This window comes from Arvicanthis niloticus, chromosome X (genome assembly GCF_011762505.2).
Source record: "Arvicanthis niloticus isolate mArvNil1 chromosome X, mArvNil1.pat.X, whole genome shotgun sequence".
In the NCBI taxonomy this organism is placed as follows: Eukaryota; Metazoa; Chordata; class Mammalia; order Rodentia; family Muridae; genus Arvicanthis; species Arvicanthis niloticus.
Window position 1 is genome coordinate 100,017,894 of NC_047679.1, and position 27,759 is coordinate 100,045,652.

General features: G+C 38.8%; 1 protein-coding gene across 1 annotated transcript in view; it reads left to right on the top strand.

Moving 5' to 3' along the window:
• LOC143435448 (uncharacterized) overlaps positions 1–27,759 on the top strand; it is a 127,898-nt gene that overhangs the window by 69,748 nt on the left and 30,391 nt on the right. The gene's annotated exons all lie outside the window — the stretch shown is intronic.

The window sequence follows — 27,759 nt, forward strand, 5'->3', positions numbered from 1 at the left end:
GTCTGCCTGTCTCTTGTGTGCCTTCAGCTTTTATGTTGGAAGCTATAGCCTTGGTGCTTCTAGCTACTTAGCAGCCAGAATTTTCTCTGTTGAGAAATGCAATGGCAATTTTCATCGATGATTTATGACACTATCAAACTTTATATTCATAGTCAGGTGGAGTGGCTTCTTCTTGTAATGCTGGCACTGGGGAGGCTGAGGCAGAAGAATTACTGTGAGTTCTAGACCATACAGTGAGTTTCAGGGCAGCCAGAGCTACATATGAAGACCTTGTCTCAAAATAAAAACAAATAAATTAGATTAAGTGGTATAAAAAGAGAGAGGATGGGTAGTAGAATACAAGGATTGTAAAAGATTATTTGAGAGATTATTCGAGGAAGGGAACTAACTGGCTCAAAGGAAGTAGGCACCTGGGGCTTTCTCATTGCTTTGTCTGAATACAACCTCCCTTCCCCATCTTACAGCTTCTCACTAACTTCCATTGCTGACCTAACTCAAAAGACTTAGATTTCTTTTTTTCTTCTTTTCTGTATCTCCCTTCTTCTAGTAGCTGCCAAGATTTACAGGTTGCCTGCCTGTTATTCTCTCAAACTTTAATAAAATGGTCCTTGAGCTTCAAAAGCATAGAGGAGACGGGGGGGGGGGAGGCAGCAGAGAGTGGTGGGATACTAAGAACAAAATATAATGACATATACGTACATGATGATTGGGGGCAAATATGAGCAAAGTACTGTGATATATGTATGAAAATATCATAGTGAAGCCTGTTAATTTAAACTTAAAAATAGTAAAGTTGTATTATATGTAAACTTTTCTGAGAAATTTCAACAGTCCTTAAATCTAAAGTGATGCTGTGGTATATACAGCATATATTTGAATCTTTAAAAAATTGTTCAGGTTCTCTCTCTCTCTCTCTCTCTCTCTCTCTCTCTCTCTCTCTCTCTCTCTCTCTCTCTGTGCATGGCATGCCAAGGCAGAAATTAACTTGTAGGAGTCAGTTTTCTCCTACCATGTAGGTTCCTGGGAAAGAACTCAGTTTATCAAGCTTGATAGCAAGCATCTCTAGCTTCTCAGCTAGCTGGCATTCCTCTACATTTTCTGAGCCAGAATTTAACCCATTTATATTTAATACATTATTTATAGATTAAGAACTTGGTACCATTTGTCCATTATTTTCTGACTATTTGTAGTTTCTTAGTTCTATTGTTTACTGTTATTTAATGTTTCTTTATTTTCTCTATACCAATCATATATTTGCTAATATGGCTATCATGAGACTAAAAAGCCTTTAATTTTTAAACAATTTATCTTCAACAGATGATGGCATATTGACCACATATAATAACCATGTACTTTAATGTCCTTTTTTTTCTCTGTAGTTTTTGTTACTGATATCAGAGTTTATACCTTCTTTTGTTTTCTTAGTGATAAGCCCTTGTGAAGCTCAGACTACCCTCAACTTAATATATAGTGAAGGCTGTCCTTAATTTCCTGATCTCCCTGCCTCTATGTCCCAAATGCTGGCACTGAAGGTGTGCATCACCACTCCTGGCTCAAAATGTATACTTTTTATGGATGTTGACTCCACCAACAAATTATTGGTATTGTTATTTTAAAATACTTTTCATGTTAAAAATTATCTGGACATTAAACATTAAAAAATAGCTGGAGAGATGGATCAGCACTTAAAAGCACAGGTTGCTCTTTTAGAGGACCTAGGCTTGATTCTCAGAATCTAGTTAACAGCCATCTATAAATCCAGTACTAGAGTATCTGACACCCTCTTCTGGATTTTGTGCGTACTGTGTGCACATGGTTCACAGATAGACACGCAAACAAAGCATATACACATAAAATAAAAGTGAATAAGTCTTTTAAGAATGTTTAGAATTTTGTGTACTTATGTGAGTGTACCTGCTAGTCTGTATGTGTACCACATACATGCAGGTACCTTTGGAGGTCAGAAGAGGGCACTGGTACCCCAGGATCTAGATTTATAGGTGGTTGTGAGACTCCTGATTTGGATGTTAGGAACCAAACCCTGGTCTTCTGTAAGAGGAGCAGGTACTCTTAATCTCGGAACTCTATTTAAAGAGTCCTTTTAACCTTTCTCCCAAAGTTAAGAGGAGTTTATGCACTGCGTTTATGATATGAGAATATTTTGATTTTACTATATTTTTCTCTTTATAGTATCATAAGTTTTCATGTTGTTATCCATCTTTTGATATGATTTTAGGGACTCTCTTCAATATTTTTTTTAGGTCAAGTCCACTGGCTCCTTCACCTTTTATTTGTCTGGGACTTTTTTCTTTCCTTTCCTAGCTGTGTTATAAAATTTATGACTTTGGATATATCACAGCATATCTCATCTTTTATCTTGGTCTTCAAGGTTTCTTTAGAGATAACTATAAATGTTCCTTTGAATGTGATAAGCTGCTTATATCTTGGTACCTTCAAGATCCTCTCATTGTTTTGACTTTTTTGCATGTTTTATCATATTGTCTATTGGTGACAATAGCTTTAGCCTCAATATGTTTGATATTTCTTGGCTAGAGTAGAGGTGGTTATTTTTCTGGATTTTTTTCTCTCTCATTTCTTTAAGTCTTCTGCCTTCTTTTTCTTTTTTTCCCAACATTTTATTTTTTATTCACATGAGATCCCAATCGCAGCCCATCTCTCCTCCCAGTCCCACCCTTGAAAATTCCTCCCCATCACCTCCTCCATTTCTCAGAGAAGGGGATCCCCCCCTCGAGTACCACCAGCTCTAGGACATCTAATACCAGCAGGACTAAGCACCTTCTCTCCCACTGTCAGTCCAGGTAGGGAAAGGGAATCCAGTCCAGGCAACAGAGTCAGAGACAGACCCCTCTCCAATCCTTAGGGGACCCACATGAAGACCAAGCTGCACATATGCTACAAAAGTATAGGTGGCCCAGGTCCAGCCCCTTCATACTCTTTGGTTGGTGGTTCAGCCTTTGTGAGCACCGATGGGCCCAGCTTAGTTGACTCTTTAGGTCTTCTTGTGGTGTCCTTGACTCCTTCTCTTTTGCTCACTCATTCTATTCCCCATTCTTCCGAGACTCCCCAAGCTTTGCTTGATGTTTGGCTGTGGGTCTCTTCATCTTTTTCCATCAGCTGCTTGATGAAGCCCTTCAGGAGACAGTTATGCTAGGCTCCTGTCTGTAAGTATAGCAGAGAGATCCAAACCCCAACACTATTAATGATACTCTGCCATGCTTGCAGACAGGAGCCTAGCTTAACTGTCCTCTGAGAAGCTACACCCAGCAGCTGACTGAAACAGATGCAGAGACCCACAGAGAAACATTAGACAGAGCTACCTCTTTTTCTTTTAATGCTCATTTAATGATTCCTCTAATGTGTGTATCACTTGGCTTGATGCTTTTTCATACTATGATTTTTCTGAATCTTTTCCCTTCTTTCCCCCTTTTGTTTCCATAAATCATTTCAAATGGCTAGGATTTGTGATGAATGACCAGTTCTTTGTTTGTTTGTTTGTTTGTTTTTTAAAGATTGGAAAATAAAATTTGTATTAATAATTTTCATGTAGATACAAGCCTTAGGAACAGACAGGAGCAGTCATGTACAACAAAAGCTAGTGTTGGCATCAGATGGTATATTACTTTTGCATCTTAATTTTTTTTAACATCTGAAGTGCTTCCTAATAATTCAATGTTTCCTTTTTTCTTGTAAGATTTTTATTTATTTATTTATTTATTTAATTGGATATTTTATTTACATTTCAGATGCCATTCCCTTTCCCCACCCATTCCTTCCCCCCCCCCCCCAGAAAACCCCTATCTCATGTCCCCTTTTCCTTTTTGCTTTTATGCACTTTAAAAAAATGTTAATGAAAGGCTTTATAAGTTTGGTAATGCTCAATCAGAAGTGTAACCCAATACTCAACCTAGATATATCAACTATCTTTGACTGGTGGAGACACGTGAACATCTGCCTCCCTGTCTCCCCCCCCTCTCTTTCACTCTCTCATCACCTAGCTTCTCCTCTCCTTCTTCTCCTTCTCTCCTTACTCCTTCTCTTCCTCTCCTTACCCCTCCCACCTTAGCTCCTCCTACATATCACCCTTCCTGTTAAAATAAAACTTTTCTCTCAAAATACAATTAGAGCATAATTATGCCGATTTGTACCAGTGAGGTACAAGATAGTCCTCATACCCAGTCCATCATTTTGTTGACTAACTAGAACCTCTGTCATCTCTCCTAACTAAAAGACTTAGTTCTGAACCTGGCTTTAGAATGAATGTCAGCTGAAAACCATCCTCTCAAATCTTTTCTCTCAAAGTAAATAGCCAGGATTGGCTGTGAGACTATATGTCTTCAACCTCGTCAGAAATCCAGAATGACCGAGTTAACTGAAGTTATGGGAAGCACAAAGCATAGCTTCTAAAACTTAGCCAATTTATTTCAATTCATTTCAAATGGCTAGGATTTGTGATGAATGACCAGTTCTTATGTCTAATTAAGTCTTATATTAACAATCTTGATGCCATTTTCTATTTCAGACATTCTGTTCTTCACTTTTAGTTTCTGTTTCATTATCTTTGTGAGGTTTCTCTTTCATCTGTGAACTTCTTTTGTCCGTGAATTGTTTCCTGATTTTGTTTATTTATCTTTTTATTTTCTCCAGTAGTAACTGGGTTTCTTGAAGAAGATTATATATTTTTGTCAAGTTATAGATTGTCCTTCATTTGCATCTGGGATGAGTGCTTCTTTTTTGCTCCTTTGGTCCTCTCATCTTTTTTCTGATTATTTATGATCCTGATAGCTATGCATTGGTGTCTACATGCTTAAAGATATGGCCTCTTCCAACAATATTTACAGATGGGTTTAGGGATTCTGGATGTACCATCTGGCAGTATCAATTGTCAGGCTTATTATTCAGTCTCTCACATGCTGGTGGTACCTGGGTCATTAATTGGATCAGGTGGTTCCCTTTGTCCACAGGTGTCTGGTATTTGAGTTAGTTGTGGGAATCTAGTACTGGGTTCCACTGGAGTGGGTCTATCAACTGGGCGTATGAATGACATATATAGTTGCTGTGCTCAAAAAGGTCCATGAACTTGGGTCCATGGAATAGGCTTAGTGCTACATGGACATGGAGCCTTAGTTCCCAAGGTCATAGGGGTGGACCTTACCTTGGAATTCACCAGGGCAGGACTGGTGCTGTGACCTACAAGCTACATTATATGCATACTTTAGTCTTTCTCACCTGTTGAGCTATCTATCCCTTCTATGTGATAATTATTGAGGCAGGGGTGACATGAGCATTGCAGCATCTGTTATAACTTTTTCAATGTGCCTGTTGTTATTTCTGTTTCTACTCAGGTTTTGAAATCATTAACTTTGATTTTTTTTTTTTTTTTTTAGATCTCAGAGAGGTAATTTTGTCTACAAAGGTTGTCTAAATTAGTGTTTCTGAAAGGAAACAAGTTCTAGAAAGTACTGTTCTATGAACTTGCTAACATCATGCTCTTCCATGAAATTCTTTTATGTTTTCACTAGGATACAAGTAGATGCAGAAGAGATAATGCTGCTCTTAAATGTCGCCCCCTAGTGACTTAGGGATGCTCACTGACTGGAGCTTATTCCCCACCTCCCCCTCCCTGCCCTGATTCATTTTAAGATGAGATTTTCCTGCTAGAATTCCTTAAAAACTAGTTTCTGTTGGATCCTCCTATCCTACACTTTATACAACAATGGATACAACATTGGATCAACATCTAAGAGCCTGACTTATCAGGTTGGACATCCCAAAGCTCTAGGCCGACTTTCTTTCTTTCAGGAAAAATAATATGACTTCAGTGGCCACATTCTTAAGCACTGTCTTGTTGTTCGTTCTGAGCCATGCCAGAGAGCAGAACAGTAGCCATTCGAATGTTGTTGCAGGACATGCCTACTTGTAGGAGTTCTACTTTCAGTCCTTCAGAAACTTACTGAATGCCTCAGGGATTGAGCTAATTCATCTCCCTGGGCCTTGGCCTTCTCATTTTGCAAGGGAGTGATAGACTAGAGTAGTAGTTCTGTAAATCTATTGTCCTCCTCTCAGTTCCAGGACTGTATGCTAATTAGTACAAAGCCATTGCACTGCATAAAGATACATGCATCCATAACCCTACAGAAAGTAACAGCCTTGCTGTAAACCACAAGCATGGAAGAAAGCTGATCTTAATATTACATGCCTGTGGACAAATGCTCTGAGAAGCATGGGAATTAGAAATACTCACAAAAGAGGGTTTTACTGCAGCATTCCTATCCCACAAGTAGTCCATAAAAATGTATATCCTTAGGGCTGGAGAGATGACTCAGTAATTAAAAGGGTTTGTTTTTTCAGAGGACAGGGGTTCAATTTCCAACATCCACATAGTGGCTTTCAACTCATTGGCAACTCCAATTGCTGAGAATCTGACATTTTCTTCTGGCCTCTATGGGTACAAGACATATGTGTGGTACACATACATACATGTAAGCAAAACATAAAATTAAATAAATAAGTCTAATAACTTGCATCCTTAAAGAGAAGCACAACACTGAAAATAAAATTAAAATTGGTCTTCACAGGTCACAGGGGAGCAGTTGTATTTTGTACAGATGTCTTGGGATAATAATTAAAATTTATAAGAAAAATAAATGAAAGTGAACAGAAAGTTGATATAAGGCTAATTATAAGTCAAAGAAAGTTATGCATCAATCAGAAACACACACACACACATGCACCCTACACACATGCATGTGTATACATGTGTATACACACACACACACATACACACACACACACACACACACACACACACACAAAACCTGCATATGGCTGTCTAGAGCAAGGGAGGAATGATTAAAGAAATATCACACAAAGAGAAACAATGTTGAGGATTTATGTCAGGAATTCTCAAGCTTTGTTGTATAAAATAAACATAGGGAATTTTAAAATTCCCAGTATATGGTGGGGACCTGTGCCAATTCCATCGGAATAGCTAAGGGTGGGAGCCAAGCATTTTTTAAGTCCCCTGGTAGATTGTAATGTGAAGCGAGACCTGGGAACTAGTGGTTTAACTGATCGATACAGAAATCACCATTTTTCCCTGAAGCCTCTGAGGAGGCATAAATGGCAAGGAAGCCTTTGAGCACCTGGGGTTATTTATTCAATCAATACTCGGGGTAAGATTCATGATTATTAGGATTCTTGAATCTTCCTTGCAATCATGGGCTTTGTTCTTCCTTGAGAAACATCTCTTCATTATTTTAGCACCATATAAGAAATGGAAGAGAGAGAGGAGAGTGACTCTCAAACTTTTTTATTGGAGGAGACCTGGGAGGGGAGGGGTGGAGGTGGTGTTGACACAGTGCATTGCAGCTGCACTGTAAAGCAACACACAATCCCCGGGGGCTGTGTGTTTGTTTAGGGTGATGAATGCAGGTTGTGATGAATGCAGGTTGTGAGGCAGGATGAAAGCCATGACTTGTTAGCATTGTGAGGGAGGAAAGAATGCAAATTTCCTTTCTGGTTAAGGTGACTTTTAGCACAAGAGAGAAGAAGGTGGGAGTTTCACTCCATCTGAAGCTTCTTAGCACCATTTTCCTATATGCATTCATATGTTTGTCAGATTGAAACCAAGTAAGTTTTACTATGATTATGTATTTGCTAACTGTGGTATGCACTTATGTACTTCAATGTGATGGCATACTTTTTAGATACAATACTGAATGGATGAATAAGGCCTAATATCCATTATTTTAAACATTTAATTTCTTTGTGACAAGAACATCTGAACTTGACTCTGAGTGGCAGACACTGCAATGGCCCTCATTCCTTTACAAGTTGCCAGTCTTCCCACTGATGTTCAACCAGGCCATCCTCTGCCACATATGTGGCCAGCCATGGGTTCCTTCATGTGTACTCTTATAGGTGGTCTAGTCCCTGGGAGCTCCGGGGGATCTGGCTTTACCTTAAATTCTAATGAGAGCTTTCATAGGCTTTAACTAACATCTTCACATTTTCTGGTCTCCTCACTCCCAGAAATACAAAAATGTACATTCTCATTTCTCCCTTTTTATTGAAAATAGATTTTTCACATAATATATCCTGATTACAGTTTCCCCTCCTCTATTCCTCCTAAATCCTCTTTCCCTCCCCTCCCTTCTGGATTTATCCCATTTTGCTTCCCATTAGAAAACAAACAGGATTCTAAGGCATAGTAATACAATTCAATACACTAGAGTACAGTGCAGTACAATACAGTACAGTACAATATAAAACAAAACCTAACAATTGGAATTGAACAAAACAAATAGGAGAAAAAGAACTCAAGAGAAGGCAAAAGAATTAGAGAACAGCTCATTCACTCATGTGGGAATCCCATAAAAACACTAAACTGAAAACTATAACATATACACAGAGGATCTGGTGCAGACCCATGCAGGCTGTGTGCATGATGCCCTAGTCTCTGATAGTTCATATGAGTTTTGTTCATGGGGATTCAGAGGGCCCTGTTTTCTTGGTGTACTATATCACCTTTGGCTCTTACACTCTTTAAGTCCCTCCTTTTCTGCAAAGATTTTTTGAGCTCTGAGGGGAGGCATTTGATAGAGTTGTCATATTTAGATCTGTGAGTTCCAAGGTCTTCCACTCTCTGCAGAATGTGTGGCTGTGGGCCTCTGTATTTGTTCCCATCTGCTGCAGGAGGAAGTTTCTCTGATGATGATGATGGCTGAATAAAGGCACTGATCAAGTTACTGGTTTATGAGTAAAGCCTAGTGTCATTAGGAGTTATCTGATGGCTACATTGTTTTGGAGCAGTAGTATTTGGTTTTACCCTAGGTCTCTGGGATATTTAATCTCTGGTGGTTCTTAGTCACCAAGCAGTGTTGGGTATGGGTTCCATTTCATGGAGTGAACCTTAAGTCAAATCAGACATTGGTTGGTTACTCCTGCAAGCCTTATGCCACATTTGCCATAGCATATTGTGCAGGCTGGGCAGCCTTGTAGATCAAAGGGTTTGTGGCTGGATCTGTGTTTCCATTTCTCTTTTGGTAGTGTGCAGAGTACCTTTCTGTACCAAAGACTCTAGCATGCATGGGGAGAAAGCTGTTTGTTGTAGGCACTAGTACAACTGAGAGACAGCCTGGTGGGGCTCTGTCTTCCCTATTATTTAGCAATTTTATTTATATTACTTTCATATATGTATATACTTTAAGAAGATTCTACTATATCAGGTCTCTATATCATCTCTAAAATAGTCCTTAATTTTAGCTGTCTTTCCCATATTTCTCTCTGAACTCCATCTCCTCTCCCATTCCAGCTCCACTGCCACATCCAGTCATAACCAGCTATTTTATTTCCTCTTCTAAGGGAGATCCCTCCCTCCTAGTGTCCTCCTTTCTATCTAACCTCTGTGGTTAAATGGATTTTAGCTTGCTTATCAATGACATAAGGTAACATTGACGTGTAAATAACTACAGAAGATATTTGTCTTTCTGGGTCTAGGTTACCTCACTCAGGATTTTTTTCTAGTTCCACCTATTTGCCCGCAAATTTCATGATGCCATTTTTAACACCTGAGTAATATTCCACTGTGTGTACCAAGTTTTCTTTATCCATTCTTCTGTTGAAGGACATCTAGTTCATTTCCAATTTCTTGCTATTATGAATAAAGAGAACAGCAATGAACATGGTTGAGCAGTTGTATCTGTGGTAGGATGAACATCCTTTGGTTATATGCCCAAGACTGGTAGTCCCAACTTCTTAAGGAACTACCACACTGATTTCCACAATGTACTTTCTATTTTCCAGTTCAAAATTTTCTAGCTTCCACAAACAACTTAGAACCCATAGACCATGTCTTTCTTTCCAGGTTCTCCAAATCTATCCATGCTGTTGTCACTTGAGGCATGTTTTTCTTCCATTTTAAAGGCTGAATGGTATTCCATTTTGTGCATTTACATTTTTTTTCAATTCATCTTTTGACAGACACAGGATGATGATGTAATTGGGCTGTTGTGAACAATACTTAGGTTAATTTCAGGGTTTAGATGTATCTTTGACATAATAATTTTATTGCCTTTGAATGTATATACAAAGGGAGATTTTGGTGGGGGGAGTCATTGTGGATTGTAAACTTTGTTGTTGCCAAGTGTTTTTAAGTTCAGTTTTCCTTTTTTTTTTTTTTTTTCTGGCTAGATGATCTTCCAAATATTGAAATCATTCTTTGAACTCTGTTTCTTTTTTCTTCTCCCCCTTCTTTCTTATTTTCTTCCTTCCTTCTGTTCTGCTGCCACTGCTGATACCCGTGTATGGTTCCTCTACTACTTCTTTTCCCTGGATTTCTTGGGTATTTGTCCCTGACCTATAGATGATGATTCTTTCAGGATACATACAGTGTTGTCCTCCGATATATTTGCCCAAAAACCTAGTTGACATTCAATATCTAACTCTCTTGTTGTCTACTACAGATATTAGTGGGTCTAGAACAAGATAAAATGTCTATTGTCAACTCTGAAGTCTTCTTCAACAATGAAGTGAATGATGAGAGCCACTTGAGTGTAGGTAGGGTTGGCCACTGAATTTGCTACAGATCAAGCAGTTGTGAAGGTGTGAGATCACAGAAGTAATGTTTTTGTTGGTGCTGTTTCTTCCTTCCTTCCTTCCTTCCTTCCTTCCTTCCTTCCTTCCTTCCTTCCTTCCTTCCTTTTTCTTTTTGCTCTATGGCTCTGGGGGAGAAATGGTAGACACTAACAAATAAAGGAGAAAGAAAGAACATGAGCACCTATGCCTTTATAAAATATTTAAAATAAACCTAGCTCTTATATTGGTGCTTCATAGATAACAAGTTCAGAGTATGACACTACCTTGGTAATCTTTCTGAGCCTAAACCAAGCTGAAAACTCAATTGGTGGTATTCCCTATTGTTGTTATGAAGTTCTTGATGGTTCTTCAACCAATAAAATACTTTCGGTTTTCTCCAACTTAGGAATGAGCAACACTTATACTTTGTCAGGAAAATGTGTTCTATTTTTGTAACCTACTTCTTTCAGTTAGGAGTCGTATTTGTTTATTTGCAAATCTGTGATGAGTATCAGTGGAGGAAAAGGGAAGACCCTAAGGCTACACTATTATAAGTTGTTTCTACTTAGCCAGAGATGGCAGGACACACTGAGAGGCAATGTGTCCAAAGCTCTGCTTTACAGACTAGCTCAAAACACATCACCAAGAAGCCTTTCTTTCTATGCCTGACTGTTCCATACTACCAACCTTGCCTCTGGTTATTCTGAATTACAGTGATATACGTAGACATCGCTCAGCTCCTTTGAAAACCTGGAGTCCTTATAGAGAGTATCCAACCCTTTCTCTAGTTTAAGACATTTATCACTCCTGACTCAAGAGATGTATTTGAGAAATATTAAGTGAACCACATGGGTTTTAAGTAACTTTATAGAAATGGTGTTTCTAGATGATATACTTAGGTCTTGACTATTTATGTATACCCATTACTTCCATTATGTTTTCCTTGTAGGGATATGATGCTGATTCACAGTTGTATGTAGACTTACAAGATCTTTCTCTTTAGATAATGCACTTAAAGAATATTTCTTGGTCTGAAACCCACACGATGAAAGGAGATAATTGCAATTTTCCCTCTGACCTTCACATCTGTGCTGTTTGTACACTATTGCCTTCCTCATATAACACATGTACATAATATGTGTACTAAATAAATAAATGAATAAAAAAGTAAAAAAAAAAAACAAAATTAAAATTCCTTGGAATGGTTAAGAAGTTATTGATTCTATTGAATAAATAAATCTTTCAAATAGGAAGATCCAGATTTTTCCAGATATTTTGACCCAAGAATGTTCTTTTAGGCATAATGAGTCTAGTGAAATGATTCACATATTGCTTAATGTTCCAAGTATTGCAAAGACAAGTCACCTAATCAACCCTACTGCACACTGAAAGACCTTCAACATAAACCTAATGACCTCCAGTGACTTAAATCTTGGCTCACAGTAACACAGAGAACTCATATATAGAACTTCAAAGGTTCTGTTGACAGCTTAAACGAGTTGAGAAATGCTTCAGACATTAGTAAAGCATACTGCCACACACTGCATGGCATTGAGGGTGATTTGACTGGGGTGATAGGGAATTATGGAAGGAGAGACACACCCAGACAAAAGCTACGACTTGGTCACTGGGTGCTTTGATGTATATGTACACTAGCCTGGAAACTCAGTATGTTTGTTAGATACAGTTGAAAGAGGAGGTGAACTATCTAATCTTTGTGGGTGAAAGCCTCAGGCTATAGTCATACAAGAGGAGGAAGCTGTGCTTGATAAGTTTTACACACACGGCCCACATCCATGCTCTCCCTGGTGAAGGCCTTGCCATGTTCCTGAGCCTGATCCAAGGCCTTGGCATTCCCATGGGCCTGAAGCATTTGGGTCCTTGACTCGGCCATGCTCATGTTAACAACACACATCTATTTAGGACTTCATCTACTCCCCACAGCAGGGAGTGACTCTGCAGGGAATTTCAGAGACAATAAAACTGAGATCTCAGAATTGCTCAATAGTTCAATTTAATGATGGAAGTGAAAGTGAATAGACTATTGGGAGGTGGTAGAGCTACAGAAAGTAGGGCTCTATGGGAAGACATGGATCTTAGAAGTTATGCTTCTTTGTCAAGTCCGTATATTATACAGTGTGTTTACATCTTATCCACTATCTTATCCACTATCTCTCTTAAATTCCTTTTAGGACCCGGCAACCTATCTCCCTCCTGACTTCATGGATTTTTAAAAAATTACTATTAATACCCTCCTGAGGCCAATTAGTGATGACCATATGCAAATGAGTATGGGGGATTTCTGCTGGGTCACAGACAATCTATCAGTAGCTACCTCCCCAAAGAAAAGTGATTTTTCTCTTTCATAACTAAACCTTAACTTTCATCCTATTGCCAGAGTGACTAATTCAGTATGTTTTGGGTAGAGACTAAGAAATCCCAGAAAATGTGATATTGCTAATTATTGGACCAACCTAAAGTCCCCACATGTTCTTAGCAACCCAATGTGGCTACCAGAAAGGCTGGGCCACCTTTAACATTTCTTTCAAAATTATTTACTAAAGGAAGACTGTACAGTAGGTATTGAGTGTAATTCATATGTAGAAATGTATCTTTTCCCTTAGCTATCCTAAGAAATAAAAGAAATATTTGCAAAGCATTAATATTGTATTTTAATCTATTATAGTTAAGATCAGGCAATGTTTACAATATGAAATTGACACTGACAGTGTGATATGCTGCATCATTTTGGCACATATACTATACCTCAGATCAGATTGGCAATGGTTATTTGTTTATTTATTTTTGATTCCTCAGCTGAGGCGGCAAAAGAGATGGTTTATTGTGCATGACTTACACTTGGCCATAGCTGAGAGCAGAACTACTCCAGAATGTCACAGGCCCAAAGCAGAGGGCCCATAGGGACTCTTTTGGTTGCATGACAGGCATTCTCTTGGAGGGGGTCTTGGCAATTAGATGGTGGTAAAGTTCCAGATCACTGCGATGAATTACTGACTGTAGCATGCAGTTCAACAACTTGTACCAGGGTCCCATCCTCCGGGTGCATAAACTAGTTTACTTGAACTTCTGCACCATCATCTTCCTCTCTTGTGCTCCAGCCTTTAGTTTCACTTCTTCCTACACTTCACATTTATGTCATTTATAGCATAGGGATTTAAAGAAAGATTGCTCTGGATTAGCAATATTTTAAATCCCCACCAGCCACCTGTGACTGACTAATGTTGTAGATAGCACAGCTGGCAAGGCTTGATCTATTTCTCTCCAGAAAAATCTTTTTTTTTTTTTAAAAAAAAAATTGTATGTGAGTATGCCATCACTGTCCTCAGACAAACCAGAAGAGGGCATCACGTCCCATTACAGATGATTGTGAGCCACCATGTGGTTGCTGGCAATTGAACTCAGGGCCTCCAGAAGAGCAGTCAGTGCTCTTAACCAATGAGCCATCTCTCCAGCCCCAGAAAAACATTTTAATAGTGATTTATTTATTCTGAATTACAGGGTCTTGGGTCTGGTGTTGGTCACCTGTGGAAAATATGACAATAAGTCCCTCTACCAGGTTGCAATTGTGTTGGGATAACCAAGGTACTGATCATTGTTAAGATCATGACTGCATTAAATACCACTATGGAGAACAGCTCAGCACTGGTGCTTGATAAAAGGGGACTACAGAGAAGCTGACCAATAAGAACAGTGGAACCTTGGTGGTGTCTGCTGATGCTCTGGAGGAAAATCAGGAGCTCCATCTCAGGAGGGAACAACTCAAATTTGTCCTAAAAGATCCCAACCAGGATTCTATGAGGCAAGGTCATAAGGCTCAGCTTAAGACCTGCTTTGACACATTTCCATACTCACATGCTCATCCTTTGCAGGCCCTCACCCTATGTAAGAATTTCTGGTTTTGATGTTGCTGAATGGTAGTCAATGCTTTAAAGAGGTGAATATAGAGTACCAGGGAGCTCAGGAGAGATAATGATCTATTAATGTGAGAAGAACTGCAGAGGAGGTGGCTGGTACCTAATAAGTAAGCTTCGGGGTGATCTAGCAGTATATCTGGCATTGAAGAAATGTATCATGTAGCTTCAGGTAAGGAAAACAACATGGAAGTGGCAGATATGTATGCACATCTTTGTGAGTGCATGTTTCTTTGAATCTAGTTCTCTAGGGTAACAAAATTTCTGGAGCTTTTAGTAGAGTCATGAGTATTTGAAGCAGATGAAGCCATGAATGCTTCACTTGCTTTTCTTGTTGAGAAATACATTACACACACACACACACACACACACACACACACAGAGAGAGAGAGAGAGAGAGAGAGAGAGAGAGAGAGAGAGAGAGAAGAGAGCAAGGAGCAAGTAAGATAAAGAGAATGTCTATTAGCTGCCTCAAAGATCTTTTAAAGAAACATCTGTATTTACACTGTTTTTCTTTATAAAAATGATGCATATTCTTTGAACAGCCAGTTGGCTGAACAGAGAAGCTTAAAGAGAGGTAGGAAAATAATTTCACAATACAAATCAGTAAACTTAATAGGCCAATAGAGAAATGTAGAAAAGACATGAAGGTATAACACTCTAACTATGCACCACCATGTAATAATAAAAAACCCAACAAGTTGTATACTTTGAGTATCGGCGTCACAGAATATATACTACTTTTCCAATAGGGAGGGATGGAAGCATAGTGAGAGAAGATCATATCAAGTGCATTACTGAAACCCAGGAGGGCATACAGCAAGACCTGTAGCTACATACCAGCTATTGGAAGCCCATAAAGGAATCATCTGGGTTTCAGAAGGCTTTGTTAGCTAGCTCTGCCCCTCCAACTCTGCTTTCTGAAGCACACAGACTCATTTTCTTGGTCTATCTCTGTATTGTTCTGCAGCTTTTTAAAAAAGAAATAAACAGATGCCCTAAAGTTCTGGCCTCTCCTACATAGTTAGGCTTCACCTTCATCACTTCATAAAGTGCTCTCTCAAGGCCTCTTTTCAGGTACTCCAACCCTACCACATGTTGCCTTGTCTCAGCAGCTCTCAGAGTTTGGATCAAGACTCCATAACACTTGGATTTTTCATGCCTCTCAAACTAGAATGTGCAAAATGCTGAGAAGTTCTGTTAGCATCAGGTCACAGTTGTAGTGATCTCTGTTTACCTTGGTGGCTGGATCTGCAAAATAACTTTCCTAGAGGAATGTATTTTCCAGCAGGGAACCCTTTTAGTTTCTGTGGTGTTCTTAGTTCAGGCTTATTAACTATAAAAGGAATTTATACTGTCACAAATTGTAGCCTTTTTCAGTGGCTTCTGTGAGGTTTCTCTTTAACAAGTACAGAAGCTTTGTTATCTTCTATAGTCTTGTCCACAATTTTATTTTTAAAAATTTAACCTAGCATACAAAGCATTTCATATCATTTTTGCATGTTAAGATATATTTTTTCATGTATTTGAGTATATATATATGTATATCTATGAGTATACATATATACATGAGTATAGATACACACACACACACACACACACACACACACACATAGTATATGCATATATGTGAGCATACAGTCTTTAGACACACCAGAAGAGGGCATTGGATCTCATTACAGATGGTTGTGAGCCACCATGTGGTTGCTGGAAATTGAACTCAGGACCTCTGGAAGAGCAGTCAGTGCTCTCAACCACCGAGCCATCTCTCCAGCCCCTCATTTTTACATTTTTGAACAAAACGTGCTTTAGTAGATTTTCTCCACTTACCTTCTCACCCCTTTAGCAGCCACAACTCCCTCTTTTACATTCTTCTAGTCTCCTTTGTCCTTCATGCCACATGTGTGATTTTCCATTTTTCCTCTTTTTTAATCTCCTCCTTTGGTCCCTTAGACAGTTCCACTTGTACTTTCACATCTCATATACATATACAAGTTTACATAGTTTTATAAAATCTAGGTACCAAAAATGAGAGAAAACATACATACATTTGTCTGAGATATACTCAGTCTACTCAACATATTTCTAGTTGCAACAGTTTTCTTGCAAATGGCATATCTTTGAGCAGTCATAGCTGCTCATGCTATGGGTAAATTAACATTGGCTATTAAATAAAGGAAGAACAGATGTGAAGAAAGGGGAACTGGTTGTGAGTGTAGAACATGAATGTAAACTGGCCCGTTAGAGTCTCTGGGAATTTCAGACCTTATGTCTTGGGTGTTCGGCATTCATTTGTGAGATGGGGTTACAGATGCTGGTCCAGGGAGAAGCTAGTTCTTCACACACAAGAGACTTCACAGGAGTCACAGATGCTCCTCACACATCTGGGCATGTGCAGGCTCTGCCTAGGGCAATGACTTATGATGTTGAGTCACAGATGCCTCTCTGGTCTTCACCTCGAGGTTTAGCTGTCAGCCTTGGCTCTATATTTTTCCTAGTCTCCATCTGGACCCTGAATCTATGTACCCTGGCAGATTCTGTTTCCAATCAAGTTTCAATATGACTAAATATTGCATAGTTCTGATTCATTTTTCTCTCTGCATACTTGAGGCACTCTGCTGGCCAGTTTTAAGCACATATTCCCATAGTATTTCCTCTGTATTTCACCATATTGTGATTCACAGAGAGTCTCAGCAGTAGTCTTTTTAAAAATGGCATCCCACAGCTTCTGCAGTCAAATTTAGTGCCTCAAAGAGGTGGTCCTCTGGAGTCTCTCCTCCCTCTCCCCATGCCACCTTGCTCCTTTTTCTGGATCCCCTCTATTTTTCTTTTATTTTCTGTTTGTTAAAAATACTTGTTACAGAAAGTTTTGGAGGGAGGAAAGCACAAAAGTGCGAATTTTATGAGCCCATTTGTCATAAATTGTGGCTCCTGTTACCTGCTGTTTGGGATTCTTCTCCTGGGGTACAGGCAGCTCCTCAAAGTGAGCTGATCCCTCCTGAACAGACTGGACTTTCTCTCCTGTCTTTTTTAAATGTTAAAATCATTTTACTGAGAGTTTTTATTTAAAATTAGTACCTTCAATATTTCCATAGTTAATGAAAAATAAGCATCTTCTTAGTCCTTGCTCCACCCACCTCAGCTCTGTTCCTCCTTAACTTTTCTCAGCTATGTTTATCTTGATCCATCCGGAGCACAAAGCCTCCCTTCCAGTTGATGAAATGCTACCATTGGCTGTGATCACAGGGCTAATCTTGGCTTACCCTTTTGGCTTAACCTGAGCTCTTGACTCTTGACTTGCATTTGGTTGTGCCCTGTTTGCTGTATGGGGGTTACTTGACTGTTAAGATTTTTGGAAAATTATTTCTTCTAGTTTTTGAGATTATAATAGAATTACATCATTTCCCCCTTCCCTTTCCTCCCTCCGAAACCTCCCTTATACCTTTCCTTGCTTTCTTTCAAATCTACACATGGTCTGTTATTTTCATTAATTACTGCTAGTCTGTTACACACACACACACACACACACACACACACACACACACACAAATAAATAACCATCTGCTCAGTCTGTATAATGTTACTTGTATGTATGTTTTCAGGAATGACCATTTTGGTATTAGATAAACAATTAATGTGCTCTTCCCTTCTGAAGATGATTTCTATAGCTCTCAGCGTTCTTTCCTTGCTTGTAGTTTTTTTTGTGTGTGTGTGTGTGTGTGTATGTAGGGTAAAGGCCTCCTGTGCTGCACTCTCATCCACGTTAGCGTGACTATTGTTTTTGTCCTTGTTGAGCTCATGATTAGGGAGTCCTGTTGGTGAGAGTTTATTATAGGTGTAGTTTCTGATATTACCAAGAGATATAATCCCATAACAAACTCCCCATTGCTCTGGTTTTTATAATCTTTCCACCTCCTTTCCTACAATGATCCTTGAGGATTTGTACTGTACATATATCAGTTGGTGCTGTGAGCCACAGCTCTGCATTTTGATTGCTTGTCATTTTTTGTAATGGTTTCTGTCTATAGCAAAGAGTAGTATCTTGTGAAGTAACTTTTTTTTTTTTAACTGTTTCCTGTTTTATTTTGGCATTGAAACTAGAGTGTCACTCACCTCTTTGGATAGCTGCTACTCAGCTGTCCTCAGTTTATTCCCAGGAGGTTATAGCTGGTCCTGTGGCTTATCTGCCATCTTCTGGAAATCCAAATGTTTCTTGTAAAAAGCCTTTTATTTGCTATCTTGTCCAGTTAGTCTGTAACTTACAGTTTCAAGTAGTCCTGCCTCAGTCTCCTAAGTAGCTGGATATAATGGTCCATATGACAGTACCCGGAGAAAACATGCACTTTGATCTGTGTTAATCTTCTTACTCCAACTTTTAAAAATATTTATCATTAATTACTATGTTTCAGCTTGAACAAAACCTAACTCAAAATGTATCAAAGGCCCTAATGTAAGATCTGTAACTCTGAAACCACGAGAAAAAAAGTTTAGGCAAAACACTTTATGGTATAAGCACAGATAGTCACTTTTTGAATGTGACCTCCAAGGTACAGAACACAATGATAAAAGTTGACAAATGTGATTAAACCAAGCTAAACATCTTCTATAGTGCCAAAGAAACAATTGGAAAAATGAATAGACATCACAAAGAGTAAGTTTTTGTACTATTCATCTAACAGACTATATATAGAATTTAAAAAGTTGACAAAATCAAGTCATCCTATTAAATATGGGCAAATGACCTAAAATGGCACTTATTAAAAGAAACACAAATGACCTATAAATACATGGAAAAATGCTCAATATAATTAGCCATCAGGGAGATAAAAATCAAAACCACAATAAGTTAACGATAAGTTAGAATGAATGATTTAATAAAAGCAAAAGACACACTGAAGAGAATGTAGAGAAAAATAAACTCTTATACAGCAGACTCTAAATCAGTAAACATGTGTAACAATATGGAATAGCCCAGAAAAACTGGAAGTAAATGTGCTGTATAATATTGCTCTCCCATTTGATAGCCAAAGGAAACCAGTGCCCCAGTATCTCCATAATCTTGTTTATTGTGCCATTATTCACAAGAGCTAAGACACAGCATTACCCTGGTTGTCTGTTCTAGTTTCATTCTGTTGCTGTGATGAAGCATTTTGACCAAAAGTATCTTAGAAAAGAAAAGGAAAGAGTTTATTTACCTTGTATGTCTATGTCACAGTCCATCATTGTGGGAACTCAAGGCAGGAATAGAATAAGCAGGAACTTGAAGCAGAAACTTAGTGGTAATGCTGGCTCACTTAGGCTAATGCTCCACTAGCTGTCATACCCAGAGGAGGTGCTACCCACAGTAAACTGGGCCCTCGTCACTCAACAATCAAGACAGTCACTCACAGTCATGCCCACAGGCCACTTTGACTCCATAGTTAACTATGAGGGTAGCTATCAATAAATGAATGAACAAAAATATGGTACGGATAAACAATGCATTATTATTCAGCCATTAAGAGAGTGAAACTTGTCATTTTAGCAAAATGTATGAAACTGAGGGTGATTATATTAAGTTAAACAAGCAAGACTTAGAAAAACAAGAACTATATCTTATTTCTGAGATGTAGAAGCTGTGAAATCTAACCTGAAAGTAAAAAATGTGCTTATTGAATATTGAGTAGGAAATTGGAAAGTTTAGAAAGATGAAGGCTGGACTTGGTTACCTCACGTTTTATGAATGTACTTGAATATCACACTGAACTCAATAATATATACTTTAATGTGTTAATAAAGAAAATAGAAGTCAGTGATAATTTCACAAATAAAATTAAAATAAAATACAAAATATATATTTTCTAGAAATTTAACATAAAATATTTTTAAATTACTGGTAAATATAAAACCAAAGATCTATTTTAGAAAATAATAAAATGTCAAACTACTCATACTTTTATTTGGTTCTAAAGCTATAATGATGAATATTATTTTTCTAGATTGTATTAGTAAATGGTAGTAAGTAGATATCAGTATTCTCTGATAGGACATTCTGAATTTTAAGACACAGACATTTATGTGTGCAGGCATATCAGTCCATAATATGTATCCTCACAAGTGACCCCAAATCCACTAAAAGGAGGAGGGAAATGATTCCTTCACATTAACTACATTTTCAATTTGTTTTGACCTTTTTCACCTCGTTTAGATTTCTGAAATCTTTACCCACAATTGCATAACATAATAAATATGACCCATAAATTTTGTTACAACTTCTATATTAAAGTGATGTCTACAAAGCTGGGCACTACCCCAACTCTGTATTTCACTGAGAGTTCAGAAATGGAGAAAGCAAGTGCTACTAAAAACCATCAAGAATTGTGATTTGTCCATATTGATAGATTCATCTTCCTGAGAAAAATCACTACCATTTAAATTTACACATAGTAAGTAATTAGTTATGATGGACCATAGTTTTGTAGATAAATATTGCATACTGCTAGAGACAGATGTTACCAGGGTACTCATTTTACCACTAAAGAAGCCAAGGGTCTGAAAGCAAAGGAAGGTAACATAACTTGCCTATCACAAGTAGTTAATAGGAAGGTCAGGGATTGAAGCATTGAGTCTGACTCCAAGTTTATGTATGATACCCAAGAAAAAATCAATTAGAAAGGTAGACAATCAATTGAAGATATAACCTCAAAACTCATTTATCTTTTAAAGCTAATATACATTTATTAATAAATTTATAATAAGTAAATTTATTTGAGCCAACATCCTGAGGTTCCCTTAACCATTGCCATTTAACTCTAAATGTTCTCCTCATGAGCTATGATAGTATTTGGTAAAGGATATATAGATTATATAGCGCACACACACACACACACACACACACACCATTGTTCACTCAGTAAGCTCAAGTAATATGGACAACTCTAGATAGCTCTATCCAGGACTCTGTATCCTCCACCTATTCCCAGCAAGTAGGAGTCAAGATGCTGATAGCAAAATCTATCATTTGGTGTTAAAAGAAAAGGGGCAGGGGGAAATCCTATGAACAGTAAAACAGTGATTGCTTTTCCAGGAAAGTAGCAAACCACTTGCCCTTAGGATAACTTGATGTGTTCATAAACTCTGTAAGATATGACATCATTTCAGTAACTTTTGTAGCCTGAGACTACAGTTTACTATTATTGACCTTAAAGCTAATCACTGTTTCTTTACTTTAATAAAAAAAAAAATCTACTTCAGAATAGGTACAAGAGTTACCTTCACATACTAAACGCATTAATTGGATAATATAGTCTCCCAATTTCAGTTTCTATTTCCATCTTGATGTAAACACTATATCTTTTCATCTTATATAATCATATCTGACATTAAAGGGTACCATCCAAGGTAGAGAAAGGGGAAAAATTTAACACACATTCTCTTCTTTAAGCATTACTGAAGCATATTTGTCTTAAGGAGATCTTGTTTCCTTCACAGACAGATAGTACCACTCATTTCCAAGGAGGTCAATCATAGGGTGATATGAGAGGTAGGAATGAATCTCTGTACAATATCTGGAGCTGGAAATATTCTTTATGGTTTATTTAACACGATTGTTTTGATGCTGTAAGAAAAATGTTTCATCAAAATGTTTCCAGTGCCCAAAATGACTATAATTGTCCTCTTTAACTCCATCTCTGATACAATAGATAAGTGGATTCATTTCTCCTTAGAACCAGAGATTGACCTCCAGAACTTACACAGAGAGCCAACTCCTGAAAATTGTCCTTTGACCATCATACACACTGTGGCAAACTCTAGTCCACAAAAAAATAAATAAATGCACATGGATCCTGGATTTTTTCAAATTCATTTTTTCCTCATATACACAATGTATTTATTTCATTAATATACCTCCAAAACTCTAGCTGGGTACAACAACCCATCAAAAGTTAAAAATCAAATCTAATTTTGATTTGGGTAAGACTTAGGGCACCATCCTTTCAGAGGAAAATTCCCCTCTGGTTGTGAGCCTATGAAATCAAAGCAATATATTTAAAAAAAAAATTGTGAGATAGGCATAGGATAAGCATTCTATTTTAAAAGTAAAAGAAAAAAAATAAAGCATAAATGGTCCTATATATTATGTTCAAAAGAACAGCCAGCAGGATATGACATCATGCCCTGACTCTTCTATGCACTGGTATGTGTAATTTATTACTGGTATGGGACTAAGGCTTTATTGGAAACAGATTATATGGAAACTCCAATGGGGTTGATTCTTATGCCTGAAGCTCTCCTAGGCTGGAGTTGCATACTGGTAATGTTCTGATCTCATGAAATGACAATACAGTGATCTAACATGGTATGATAAAGGTAGAAAGGAGAGGATGAAAGGGGAAGAAGAGGTCTAAATAGAGCTGAGACAAAGGAGGATAATGAGATACATGCATCATGAAAGCAGAGATAGGGGCCATTTGGGAGAAGAAGGGGATCAGCAAGATAGGGGGATAAAGAGAAAAGGAAGGGGAAAGGAGAAACAGATAAGCTATGTATGTATAAATATGTTATAAAGAAACCCATTTTATATGCTAACCAACAGATTTAAAAAGGGTTTAAAAATTCAACCATTTGGTTCTATTTATCTAGCAGAAAGTGTATTACAGTCTACAAGTACACAAGTACACAAGAATAGATACAAAGTAGAAAATATTCTTAAATTATTTTTAGTAATCAACCGTTAAAAGTACTGTTGGTGTTATTATTCTGAGCATAGTATGAAATAAAGCAAAAAAAAATTAGTGGAGGCACAAATTCCCAAAGCACAACTAAAATAGTCACTCATGATATTAAGAACCAGGAATATATATATATATATATATATATATATATATATATATATATATATATATATATATAACACATATATGCATATATATGTGTACATATATTTATAAGTATATATATTTAAAATTTTTGAGATTATACTTTGACTAGAACATTTGTCCCTCCCTTTCCTCCCTCAAAACCTCCTATATAACCTTCTGCACTGTAGAACCAAGAAAATCTTAACATGCATAAGCAAAGAACAAAAAAGAGGGCCTGGTGATATGTCACAGTGGTTAAAGGTGCTTGATGATGACCTGAGTTCAATCTGTGGCATGCATGTACACACTCATTCACAGGCACACACACACACACACACACACACACACACGCACGCACAAATATAATAAAACATGAGGCAAATAATAGATTATTTTACACGGGCTTTAAAGAATTTATCATAATGAGTCTGACATATTCAGAGGCGGATGCTCACAGCTAACCATTGATCTGATCAAGGGTTTCCCAATGGAGAAGTTAGAGAGAAGACTGAAGGAGCTGAAAGGGTTTGTGGCACCATGAGGAGAGCAACAATGCCAACCAACCAGAGCTCCCCAGGATCTAAACTACCAGCCTGGGAGCACATAGGGAGGGACCCATGACTCCATCTGTATATGTAGGGGAGGATGGCCTTGTTGGGTATAGGTGGGAGGGATCATCTTTGGTCCCATGAAAGCTGGACACCGAGTTGGGGGAGAATTGAGGTGGGAGTGAGTGGGTAGGTGGGGGCACATCTTTATAGAAGCAGGAGGAGGGGGATGGGATAGGAGGTTCCTGGGTGGTGGGGGGAATGGGGTAAGAGGAAAAATCTGAAATGTAAATATAGTATCCAATAAAAAAGAAAAAATAAAAAATATAATGAGTCACTGAGCAGTGATATAAAAGCTAATGAAATGAAAATAATGAGACAGCTCTGTAAAAGGAATAGAAAACAAATACAGACACAAAAGCATAGATAAATACCAAGTTTTAGAACCCAAAGTCACAACCAAAATGAAAAGCCAGAGTAACTAGAAATGCCAGAAGAAGGTATTAATGAATTTAGGACAATAGAAATTGAAATCGGCTGAACAACACAGAAAAAAATAGTTGGAGGACGGAGATACACTAAGGGACTTGTGGAACATACAAAAAATGTGATATTTAGATCATTGATGTCTCAGTTGAAGAGAAAGAATGTGCTATTGTTGGAATTAGTATTCTAATTATTCCATATAAAAGACACACAATCCAGATATTTTATTTATAAGCCATATATGCCTAGATAGAGCAGATCTAGGGCTATTCTAACTTATTCCTTAGCTATAAAGCCCCTTGCCACTTGCAGTTTCTCCCAGACATGTGGTTCTGGTCCATTGTGGCTTCCTTCTCTCTGTCTGTCCTTTTCTCTCTCCCAGCTGCAACCTCCTCTCTTACCTCCAGAAAGCCACCTTACTCCCTCCACTGGCAGTGTTGGAAGTTGGCTGCATATAGAGGTGATGAGGCTCTGGAAGGAGTTGAGGTAGAGTAAAGAATGTCATCAAATATAAAATAAAAAAAAAAATAAAACACACTATAGGTGTTCTCCAAGAAAAGAAAGTGAAATCTCGGCAACATCAAATGAAGGAAATTAAAGAGTTTGTCATCAGTTGGACAATCTTAAAAGAATGGCTAAAGATAACTCAGTAAACAACAAGCAAATTAGAGAAGAACTTGGAACATGAAAATGGAAGAAGCTACAATAGAAAAAATAAAGCTTTGTGCAAACACGTTAGTTTTTTTTTCCTCTTGAGATTTTTTAAATCACATTTAATGGTTGAAGCACAGCTCCTAGTTGTATGTACTTCATTAAAGTGTGTGGTAAATGAAGAGAGTGAAAATACTTGACTAAATGAAGGATTTTTATACTTCAAACTGGCAAAATGTTGAAATTGACAAGCTGACACGAGCAAATAGTACATTTGGACAAACAAATAATATATAAAAGATAGACTGAAAACGTAACAATCAACTACAATTCTGACATAAACATGAGTTTTATAGACTCACATGAAGTTGGTGGGATTTGTCTAAAAACACCCAGCAGTTAGGTGTAGGATGTAGTTTAGTGGTAATGTGACGTTACCTAGCATGTCTCTGGGTTTGATTCATAGTTATTGGCAACAAGGTTTTAAAAATTCTCTGGAGGTGATCATAAGGATACATGGCAAATTAAGATATTTCTTCATAAGGAAAAATAAGAAAACTTTGTAAAAATGCTAAGTACTTGTGGTATTCAGATCATAGACATTTCTATTTCAATCTCCGTCATAGCTCTCAGGACTTTGTAATGTATATATGGATTATTCTTAAAGGCACAGTCATTAAAGGCACTTCCATTGGGAAGTGGTAGAATCTTTATGAGACTTAGTATAGCAGTGAGAATCTAGGTCATTTGTAGCATCTTCTGTAATGGGATATTGAAGACCTCCTTCCTTCCTTTTCCTCTTCTGTGCTTCCTTGCCATCATGATGTGAGTAGCTTCCTCTGCCATGACACTGTGTTTGAGCACAGGCACCCTGTCTCTCAGTCTCTCAGGCCACTGTGAAATAGAACAGTAGCTTCTGCTACCACATTCTCCTCTTCCATGTGGTACTCTACCTGCTTCCCTCCTTCACCACAGACTGCCTCATTACAGGCTTAAAACAGCCCCAGGAAAGCATGGGCTAAAACAACATACCAAAGCAAAACTGTTCGTTTTTCAAAGTTGACTACTTGGAGGATTTTGCTACAGTGACAGAAGTCTGACAAGTACGGAAGACGGCAGTGTCTTCATGAGGAGGGGAAGGATATAAGCATGTCTCATCCTGCTTCCAGCTAACAGCGAAGTTAAACTCAGGACGGGTGTGGACAAGTGGTAGATGCTCTATTCCTCACAATCCCAAGGGACAGAGACTCTCCCTTGAGCAGAAAACACTGAGAAAGCTGGGACTTCTAATCACTTATGTTTGAGTTCATTCCTCAGGTAGAAGGCTTGGAACAGATGAGAGTGAATAAATAGACCAGAGGGCAAACAGAAACAATAAACAAAGCATAGGAAACATCTCATGGCAGAAGCTGTGGTGTGTCACAGTGTGTCCCACAGTTTATCCCTCTGTCCACACATCTTCACTTGCAAATGTGCACTGCACTGAGTCATTGGTCTGGTTTGAGATCTCTGGCTTCTGTGACACCATCAATATTGGATCCTGATGAGCACTCCTCCTAGTTATCCTGTCGTTGCCCCATGTCATGGAGATCCTGTGGCTTTGGATCAGAGAGACCCACCCTTTCACATGTCCTAATCATTCAACAGATAATATCGATTTTGGTGTGGGCCAGTTCAGGGCCCTGGATCTGGGCCTCAGTGGTAGCAGAGCTGGTTCGCCTGCTGGCTCTTCCTTAGCTGCACCACCAGGCCCTCCAGAACTGCTCTAGCTAGGCCACCAATGCCACCATCAGCAGGAATCAGGCTCTCCTGCTCTAATGCTTTTGGGGCCCGCTCACCTGCTCTCATACCCGGGGGCTGGTTCACTGGCACCCACACCTACAGAGCCAGCTCGATCATGCTGCCCAGTCAAGGCACAGGCCCACTTTCCCAAGGGCTGCAGACTGTGAGAGTCTGCAACAGGTCTCCTGCTCTCACCCTCGAGGCTAGCTCACTCATGCCTTCGCCATTAGGGACAGCTTCACTGTGTTGCCCACTCTCCTGAATGCCTAAGGCAGTGAGAGAGCAAGGCTAGCTCTCCTGACTGTTGCTGGTGGTGAAGGGTAAGGGGAGGGAGGATATCATCCCTGTACCCACGCCACTGCCACCTTACAACAGACTAGTGCCTGCGACAACTTGTCCTCAGGCCTGGCTCACCTGCGGCCAGGACCAGCACTATTGTGCTGCCCAGGAGAAGTGCAGGCCCCCGTTTTTCACTGAGTGCTCTCCAGGGCTGGTTCACCTGTACTTCTACCACCAGGGTCTGTTCTGTTGTGCTGTTCACATAAGGTTCAGGGTTCACTCTCCTGACTGCTGTAGCTGGCGACAGACAGGACTAGCTCTCTTGGACTCATGACCTTGTTGGTACCTTTCCGGACTGCTGGGGGTGGTAAGGGGTTGGAGGTGCATCACCTCTGCGTCTATGCCACTCCACAGAAGATGAGCTGCAGGGTCAGCTCTCCCACACTCATGCCCTTGTGGCCAGCTCATCCACACCCTCTCCATCGGGGACAGTTCTACTGTGCTGCCTGGGCAAGGCACAGGACCTACTCTCCCAAGTGCTGCCACCTGTGAGAAATGGGGCCAGCTCTTTAGAGAGCTGTATCCAGTGATGGGCAGGGCCAGTTCTGCACAGCCCCTGGACATCCGTTTTCTCCCTAGTGGCTG